Here is a 10,585-nt window from a genome sequence, read left to right as displayed (position 1 = left end):
TGAGATTGGGGGTCTCCCAGGAATCACGGGGCAGAGTGACAAGACCGGTGTGGAAACCTGTTGAAAAACCGGAACGCAGGAAATCGACGAAGGCGGGATCGTGATGGGTATTGAGGAGGGAGACGAGAAGGGGGACATTAATGTCGGCTAGTCAGCTTTTTGCCGAGCGCTGGGAGCAGGAGGACTGGGGATGGGCCCGGAAGCAGGTGGAACAAATGTGGAGCGCCTTACATTTGCTGTAATTGCAGAAACTGGAATTAAAGTTGTTGCACAACTGGTTTTTACCCAGGAACACAATTGGGCGACCTAATTTGTCCAGGAGCGGACCCGGTTTCTGGGGGGCAGAAGTGCTGGGCAACTGTTTGGGCTGGGATGGGGCGTGGGCGTTTGGGCACCAGTCGGATGCATGCAGAACTGACTGGCAGTTGGAGCAAAAAGGTGACCTGAGACCTGCAAAGTGTCTGCAGAATAGCTCCATGTCCAGAGAGGCCCAATTGGTGATATGCCGGAACTGGGCGAGGGCTGCGGCTGCCTTCGCCGAAAACGACCGGTGATAGTCGTAGAAAGAGCAACCTCCGTATTTGTGTCCGAGCTCCGTGACCCGGTATAAGTAAGCGTCCAGCTCCTCTCTTCTAGCGGGATGTGCCGAGCAGATGATGTCGCGGTAGAGGCTGAACGCGAGCACGAACTCCGGGATGGAGAGTTTTTTATTCAGGCGGGAGTCCTTGGCCTTCAGAACTACGGACACGTCCCCGCATGCGATGGTCCGATTTTCCACCGTGTCGTGCGTGGAGATGAGGACCGCTGCCAGGTTCACGTCCTTGCCTGCGAGTATGTCTCTGCGCAGGTTTTCGGGGACGAAAAAGGAAGGAGCTATTTCGGGAGCCCCGGACGACCTACCTGGGGACGACGGCTGAGAAGTGGAAGGACCAGGGGCGGGACTGGAGGGAGCAGCAGGCGAAGCGTCCCTGCTTTCGACTGCCTGGAGTCTGGTGTTGAAGTCGCCCATGTCGCTGGACATGTTATTGATCGCGGCGTGAAGTTGTGTCAGTGACAACTGTATGGTTGACATGGACACCTGCTCCGTGGACTCTGTGGATGGCTCAGGAAACAATAGACGATATAATTCGGCCTTTCGGGCCGTGGCCGAGTGGCGGATTCCTCGCTTGTTGAGCTCGGCGATCATCTTGGGAATGGTCCATATCCGATAAGAAGAGCGACTTGCTCGCTCCGATACCGCGGACTCCACGGTTGATAGAGCGTCCTCGAGATCGGAAACGTGGGACATGTTTAGAGCTGAAAAACGAAGAGGGAGAAGACGAAAAGCTGGAGGGGGAGCGAGAGCGTCTGGAGGCGGCCGTAGGACGCGTGATCCCCTTGGCGGGCGTGAATTGTCAACTTACCTTAAGTCACAGGAGCCGTCTATGCCGCGAAAAAACGGGGACGGGAAAACAGGGGAAGCCGAGAATGTCACTGCTTTGCCTACAAAGAACGGTGTATGATGCAACGATTGGCTATGCCGGGTGGCCAGAATAGCGAATCGTGTCTGCTACTTACCTGGAAGATCGAAATAGATTTTTAAGGGAGCACTTCGCGGAGTAGCTTAGCCACCTGAAAGAACAAAACTGGACGTGTTGATTTTTGGGAAAACCATGGCTGGTGCGTGACCAGCGGTTTCCCTGGGATATGACCGGGCCGGTGCCGGGAATGCCGCGTGTGACTGCTGCAGCGGCAAGCAAAGGGGTGGGAAGCGCGCCATGGGTGGGAATGCATCCCGGCGAAACTGATAAAGTATGCAAAAAGGGTCAGAGAGTGAAATGCGTGCCAGGGCGATCCTGGGTGGACGAGGTAAGGAGCGGTTCAGGGCGTACCTTTGGAGAAGAGGGACAAGGTAGGGCCTGGGCGTACCAGGCCCAGGGTAGGTGTGTGAAAGCGAGGTGGGCGCACCACCTTGAAGACACATGGGTTGCGTGACCCGAGCGAAAAACAAAGAGAGAGATGGACACAAACAGGTGATGCCGGATGGACGGAGGGAAACGGGTGTGGACAAGTGACCAGAGAGAGGAAAGATCAGAGAGAGAGGAAAGAAAAGAGAAGAGAACAGGGCGTTCCTGCTGACAGAAAGGTAGTGGAGGATGGACGGGTTTGGAGACAAAATTTTCCTTTTTTTTTTTTTTTTTTTTTTTTTTAATACCCGGACGGGACTACTTGAAGAAGGATGGCGCTGGTCACCTGGCGGGTGCTTGAATGGAGGCCACCAGCCGGACCCGGGAGGAGAAAAGGTAGGGGTTGCACTCGGCGGGAGGGGGGGACGGACGGACCACCGGACCGGCACCGGGGAGGACAAGCCCGCGCAGAGAAGTGCACCATGGGATGGTGGGTGAGAGAACCAGTGTTGGGGGGGAAAAGTGGGAGGGCCAGGCCGGACAAGAAGGCCGCATTGTCCCTCCCCCGATGCTGGTGTGCGGGTGTCTGGGTGACTGCAGGTTGCCAGGTGTCGGGGGTGGTGTGTGGGAACGGAGATGGCCGCAGCCATGTTTGTTTAAATGTCTGGGCAGGGCGGCTAGAGAAAGCGGTGGGCGGCCGGGGACTGAGGGGGAGAAAGGTATGTCTATGATATAGTAATCACCAGGAATTCTAAGTTTGTGCCCAGACAATTTCCTGGGTTAAATGAAAATGTTTGGTCAAAGTTTGCCAAAAGCATCATAGGATTCGGAAATAAATCCCATCACTGTTACCAAACTACTGCGCATCCCTGGCAACCATGGCTCACAGAGCCCAGTCCAGCGAAGAGCAAACCATATATTCCTAACATTAATATTCATTTCTGTGCATGAGGATGACTTGACATATTTATTTGGTGAGCAGTGGTGGAGCCCGACGCAGGTTGTAGGCTCACCCCGCCGACCTCTGACCTGCTGGGCAGCGCGATGCGCTCCACGCTGGAGCGCATGGCGGTGGGTGGAAGGCGCGGGAGTGGGCGGGTCGGGCGGGGGAAACAGCTTGCGGTGGAGCCGGTCGGGGCAAGCGCGGTCCTGTGGCAGGTGAGATGGCATGGTGGGAGGGGGAGCTGTGGGGACCCGGAGGACCGGTCTGCGCTGGCTCCGAGTACAGGGAGCATGGGATCATGCCGGCAGCCCCCCGCCGACTTCCGCCTCACCGCGCGGCGGTCACATGATGCGCTCCACGCTGGAGCGCGTGACGGCGAGGCGGAAGCAGCGGGAGAGAAAGAGGACCGGCCGGTAATGGAGGAGATGGCCGCGGGGTGGACGGTGTGGGAGCTGGCTGGAGATGAAGGAACTGGAGGGGGCAACTTACCTGAGAAGCGGCGGGTTCTGGCGCACAGAATCGCCGCGCGTGCGGGCAGCTTGGCCGGAAGCGAGGAAATGACAGGTGCAACTCCTCCTACCAACGAAAAGCGAGAGAGGACGTGCACCCGGAGAGCTGGGCGGCGGAGCTTAAGAAGCCCCCTACGCCCCTCCCACAAAAGCAGGCTGGATTCAGCCTGCTAAATATATACACTCAGGCCCTGATTTATCATCTGGTATGTGCTTCACTGGCCTTCATAGAGCTTGCACTGCCGGAGGAGGCATGTCATTTATGATGAGGCACAGACCTGCCTCCTCTGGCTCTCCATATGCCGGAATGAAATCTACAGCATCTAGGAGATGTCGTAAATTGCAGCAGTTATTTATGCCAGTTCTTTGTGGAAATTATGAAGAATTAGCCAGGGCCAATGCCCACGCCAAGTCTATGACAACCGGGAACAGAAAGGGTGGGGTATATAACGCAATTGCGACTAGAAGAGTCTCAAATGCATTGAACGTTCATTGAGGAGAAGGGGAGATTGCTTTGTTGGGGGTTTTATCATTACGGTAAGCTCTCCGATAACCTGCATTGATAATAAGGTTTCTGTAAAGACCTAAAGATTTCTCCCGGGCTCCTCTATCCTTTTAACTGCTGCAGCTTAAAATGGGAGCTTCTTTTCTGCTCATATTTCATGCAGTTTCTGATGAGAATTCCCTCAAGAAGGAGGGATTAATGAATGGTGTAATCTCCAGGGAATCCTATGGTTTCTCTAAAGGTCCACTTACACGGGACCAATATTGGGGAGATTATAGCGAATGAAAGTTCATGCCTGATAATAGCCCCGTGCAAAGATACCACTGATCACCCACTGAACGACCAAGCAGCATATAGTTGTTTAAAAAGAGATCATTTTCTGTCAGAGCCGATGGCATCTCCAACAATCTTCTACGAATGGAGCCCCCCGACGCAAACAGTGGAGTAGAATACTGCCGTGTACTTTTCCAAAGGTCTCTGTGACCGTAATGTCTTCTCCTTACTCATTTACTATATATGGCAGACAGAGGTTGTTGAGGACTGGGAAGGTAGGTTACCTACAGACTGTCTACATCTAGCACAATGATTGCTGCGCGTAAACGGCAGTATCAAACCGCACTCATTACTGGCATGCACACCTCCGTACTGATATGGATCCTGTAAAACTGAGACACGGTAGGTTGCCTATTAAGCAAACTAAGCCCAAAAAAAAAAAAAGTGTTAAATCTATTAGACTCACAAAAAAACCAAGGTGGTCATTTATTAAGACCGATGTTTTAGACGCCGGTCTTAATATCCCCTATATCTGATGGTGGATCCGTCAAAATTATGAAGAGGCACAGGCATCTACATAACTTCGCGGCATCCAGCGCCAGTCTAAATGTAAGCCAGCTTCCTAGAAACAAGCGTAGAAAATGATGAATGAGATGGGCCTTCCAGCCTACTTTTTTTTTTAGACCTGGTCTGAGTGGGGAAGTCACAGATTGTGCACCGGCCTAATATGAGCACATTTTAGGATAATAAATTACACCCCCAAATGTCTATAAAATGAGATACAAGGATTATCAGTTTTAATAACCCGCCCCCACAAATGTGATTAAATAATAGAACTTAGCCCCTCGCCTTTTCGTGTACTGAAGCTCCAGTTCTCATCTTTGGTTTACAGGCTGCAGCAGTGACATCTTAGGCTACTTTCACACTAGCGTTCGGAGCGGGTCCGTCTGATGTTTCATCAGACGGATCCACTCCTATAATGCAGACGTTTGCATCCGTTCAGAATGGATCCGTCTGCATTATAACTTAGAAAGATTTCGAAGTGTGAAAGTAGCCTGAGCAGATCCATCCAGACTTTACATTGAAAGTCAATGGGGGCGGATCCGTTTGAAGATTGAGCCATATAGTGTCATCTTCAAGCGGATCCGTCCCCATTGACTTACATTGTAAGTCTGGACGGATCCGCTCGCCTCCGCACGGCCAGGCGGACACCCGAACACTGCAAGCAGCGTTCAGGTGTCCGCTCACTGAGCGGAGGCTGAACGCTGGCAGACTGATGCATTCTCAGCGGATCCGCCTCCACTGAGAATGCATTAGGGCCGGACGGCTGCGTTCGGGGCCGCTTGTGAGCCCCTTCAAACGAAGCTCACGAGCGGACACCTGAACGCAGGTGTGAAAGTAGCCTTACACAACTCTGCAGGCTGGAAACTGGGGGTGATGACTAGTGTTGAGCGAAGAGAGCTTCAGATTCTTCATCCAAAGTCACTTCGTACAAAACTTAAACGGAATAATACTCTACGGAGATCAGTCTCCGTATAGTGTTAGAATGTATGGGCTCCGATGAGCCGAAGTTAGTTATTCACGAACCACTTTAAAACTCAAAACTGAACTCTGCTTCGGTTCCAACTAGTACCTCGGTTTTCCACTTTAAAAATCAACTACCGAAGTTAATCAACGAAGACACGCACGAGCAGAGCACCAGAAAGAACAGAAGTTCTGGATGGAGAACATAAATGGCCTGAACAGAGCACTGACTACATTGGTTACGTTCAGTTTCCATATGGAATCTTTTCTCTGGTCTTTCCAATTTATTTGTTGGCCTTTTTATTCGAATAGGAGACAAAGACCCCAAACAGACATGTGAACCCGCCCTAACTTGGACTAAGTGAGTCTGTCGCCAGTTTTACCTATGTAGAACCCAGAGGATAATACATCTGTCACTGCTCTTAATCTGTAGTACTGAGAAAATGAACTTTGAAATCAGTTGGGCATCGCTCCCGTGCAGGAGCCGCCACCGCCGTCTCCTGGTCGGACTCGGCAGGCCTCACACAGCAGAAGCAGTCCCCTGGTCAGACTCGGCAGGCCTCACACAGCAGAAGCAGTCCCCTGGTCAGACTCGGCAGGCCTCACACAGCAGAAGCAGTCTCCTGGTCAGACTCGGCAGGCCTCACACAGCAGAAGCAGTCTCCTGGCCGGACTCGGCAGGCCTCACACAGCAGAAGCAGTCCCCTGGTCAGACTCGGCAGGCCTCACACAGCAGAAGCAGTCTCCTGGTCGGACTCGGCAGGCCTCACACAGCAGAAGCAGTCTCCTGGCCGGACTCGGCAGGCCTCACACAGCAGAAGCAGTCCCCTGGTCGGACTCGGCAGGCCTCACACAGCAGAAGCAGTCCCCTGGTCGGACTCGGCAGGCCTCACACAGCAGAAGCAGTCTCCTGGTCGGACTCGGCAGGCCTCACACAGCAGAAGCAGTCTCCTGGTCGGACTCGGCAGGCCTCACACAGAAGCAGTCTCCTGGTCGGACTCGACAGGCCTCTCACAGCAGAAGCAGTCTCCTGGTCGGACTCGACAGGCCTCTCACAGCAGAAGCAGTCCCCTGGTCGGACTCGACAGGCCTCACACAGCAGAAGCAGTCTCCTGGCCGGACTCACACAGCAGAGGGGCGGTGTGAGCACTTCCAGTAACCGTGCCCACTCAATTAAAAGTTCATTCTCTCAGCACTACGATGTCCCTGTCCACGTCTGTTTTGCGCCAAAACTGCTGACAGACACCCTTTAGGAGAAGGTGACAAATGAATGGTGTGCATAATTGTCACAAGTTAGCAACCATGAGTCTGCATAAGTGCGGCTTTACATCACTGACAAATCTGCAGGCTTTGAACAGACTCTCTTGCAAGGCATACAAGTGTCTCATGTCTAGCAGCCTGCACATAAGCGGTTTCTGCTGTGGGATACACGGTTGGGTTTTGTTTCAGATAAAATCCCTCATGTGAACCTACCCTATGGCAGTCTAGACCTAACCAGGCCAGATTTTGCACTACTATCAGTTCTGCCCCGACATAAGAGTTTACATTGTGCTCTGTCATTGGTCTCTTTTGAAACACCTGTGAACCACCAAAAGTTCTTAATGTCCCATTCAGACGACCGTATGTTGCCTTACGCATCTGATCTGCAAGTTTGCAGATTAGATGAGGCCCCAAAAGACGCAGACAGCAGTGTGCTGTCCCCATCTTTTTTCATTTCACAGCCCAGCAAAACAAATCAAAATGCCCTATACTGGTCCTAATTTACACTGGTGTGGCCCGATTAAAGTCTAAGGGTCCGGAAAACGGAACGCCAAAAAAAAAAAAAAAAAAGCCACCTGAATGTCCATGACAGTCAGACAGGTTTTTTATTGATTGTTTACACATTTTTATAGATTTCATAGTTTTTGCTTTAAATGTCACTTCAGGCTTGCAGGACCCAATAATACGGTCATGGAAAAGCATTCCTAAAACTAGTGTCCTTACATGGTTCTTCTGTCTTCCAAATGCAGCAATTTGTCTTCACCGCTCCTGCTGTATGCCAACTAGGAGTTTAAAATCAAGGAGGCCGACACTTCCCCTGATGTCAAGGTTGCTGCAGCCAAATTCTGCCCCTTCTCCGCTGATTGACATTTCCTAGCACAGACAATGAGAGGCCAGCGATTACATTGCCTGTGTAAGGAAACATCATTCAGCAGAGAAAAGGGCAGCAATTTTGTATTCAGGCAGGAAGCTCTGATCAGAGGATTTTCACTGCATTCAGATGCGAGAACTATATAAGACAGCCAGGATAGCATGAGCTGACTGTTCAGGCAGTTTGGAGGCAAGATCTTGCAGTGACAAGTTCCTTTTAATGTCAGATACAGATATTGAAGTATTAAAAAGGGTTTTCCACATCTTAACACTGATGACCTATCCTGTGGATAGGTCATCAGTATCTGAAAGTGAGGGTCCAACACCTGGGACCCCTGCCGATCAGCTGTTTGACACCAATGCCGCAGCTTACCAAGCACAGCACCCTACATTGTATAGTGGCTGTGCTTGGAATTACACTGAGACCCATTCACTTGAATGAGACCGAGCTGCTCCTAGGCCATGAGACAGATGAACATGTCGACACTGGCCTTGGAAAAGCTAAGCTAAGGCTGCTGGATTCTCAAACACCTGATCAGTGAGGGTCTGACACCTGGGACCCCTGCCGATGACCTATCCAGAGGGGCGGGGGGTCATCAGTACTAAAATCCTGGAAAACCCCTTTAAGTGTCCACAAAGTCATGTAATTGCTCCGCAAGGAAGTGTTGGTATCAAAGAACAAGTCATGTAACCTTGCACTACATGCAAGAATTGCTAGGTCCCTAGGCTGACTCAACTAAGGGAGATTAAAAAATTACAAACATTTCCAAGAAAGCTTGTTACACCGGCAGATAATAGTGAAGATCACCACTAACAAGCATTCGTATGAATGATCCAGCAGTGTAATAATGCCCAAACAGAAAGATAGATGGTTGTTGGCACTACTCACCAAGACCACTGGGCTCCAGGTTATGGGATAGCAATAACGATAAATCAGTGGGGCACTAAGTCTTGGAAAAACCCAAATCAAGTGCAGCATAGAATTTATGTTCATGGCACTTACCCCATTTATTAATACAAAGTGCACAATACAGGAGTAGAAGTACAGCACATACAGCTGGCCAATGGCAGTTTTGCGTTGTGCGACGCTTTCTCAGAGACATTGAGACAGCATCACACGAAACTGCCATTGGCCGGCTGTACTTTTACTCCCTGTATAATGTACTTTTGTATGAATAAATGGACTATTCACAATTGAGTGAGTGCTGTGAACATATTTTCTATGCTGCAGTGTAAATTGCAGGCAAACTGATTCAGTATGGCAGGGATGGCCAACCTGAGGCTCTCCAGCTGTTGCAAAACTACAACTCCCAGCATGCCCAGGCTACCTACAGCTATCAGCCTAAAGCAGGGCATGGTGGGAGTTAGTTTTACAACAGCTGGAGAGCCTCAGGTTGGCCATGCCTGCAGTATGGGGATGAGCGATGGCATTAGCGATTGCTCCTCCCTATACTGTGGAGGAGATTGCTGCATGTAATAGCAGTCTCTTCCACCAACAAGCAGAAGATGGTCATGACAAAATGCTTTCTTCTTCTCGCCAACTGCCTGCAAAAATCTGCAGATTTAATATAAGCTTAACTTCAATTTGAACATAAATCAGCTTAATGCTGCCCGTACAGTGTGACCACATGCGATTCACTGCTAGTTGCTGTGCTGGCACCTGCACAGGCTGTTTCAAGTTGCATGGACAAGTGCAGCCCAATGTATGAGATGTCAAGAGAATGAGCCATTAGATCCGGCACCCTAAAACTACAACTCCCACAATGCCCTGGTGTAGGCTGTTCAGGCATGCTGGGAGTTGGTTAGTTGTAACAGCTGGAGGGCTGCAGTTTGAGGATGCCTGCATTAGATTCTGATTCAGCCGCCATGTACTGTGGAACAGAAGCAGCAAAAGACAACTGCAAAATACTGCAGTCTTAAAAATTCCTTTCTACATTTGCACACCACTAGTAGCTTACTGCATGTTGCACATACAGATCTGACGTCAAGAATCAGTACAAAGTCCCATCAACAGGTGTGCAATACCTTTAAGGCTGGGTTCCTACGTGACCTGTTAGCTGTGGCTTTGCAGTCAGATTTTCATGTGAAAAGTTCACATCATTGTACAGAACCAGCAGGCTGGTGTTCTCATCCATGTGGTGTACAAATACCGCATCATAAATTGGCCTGCAGTGTTGATTTGACATCTGCAGCATGTCAATTTATGCTGCAGGTTGCTCCGGCAGATTTCACCCTTAGCTGAATTTGTTCCATTGCAAAGTACTAGATTTTGCTGCTGGAGTTGGTCATGCATTAGCCTCCTTTAGCAGATCCCCTTAAACCCCCCCCCCCCCCTCCCCAATAAATCACATTAGCTGCACCTCAGACCAATATTAGGGCCCTTTCCACTAGTAAACTTTGAGCACACATTCATTCCCAATAGTATGTGTATGAAAAGGTGCTGCTGATCACCAGAACAATCTTTTCATTACCTACTTCATGTGTCACCTAAAACAGTCATCTGTATAAATGAAGTGGGAGAGAATGTGCTGCTGACAATACACAATGTGAATAGGGGGCTGAATAGTGTAACATTCGTATTGGGCCATGTGAAGATCTTTAACCCCCAACAGTTACATCTTTAACTCTTTGCATCAGTCTGGCTAGCAGCTAGAGATTTGTACCTGGTTGCATTTGAAAGCTGACAATCTAAGCTTTAAAACAAGACAACAGCATTACCAAAGCCCGAGCACCATCCTGCATTTATTTAGTTAGCACCCCTTACCAACATGTGTAACAAGACCCTTACAGTTACCAGACATACAATAAAATTACC

Source organism: Bufo bufo, chromosome 4, assembly GCF_905171765.1.
Source record: "Bufo bufo chromosome 4, aBufBuf1.1, whole genome shotgun sequence".
In the NCBI taxonomy this organism is placed as follows: domain Eukaryota; kingdom Metazoa; phylum Chordata; class Amphibia; order Anura; family Bufonidae; genus Bufo; species Bufo bufo.
The sequence above is the reverse complement of the archived record's forward strand: the minus strand, read 5'-3'. Positions refer to the sequence as shown.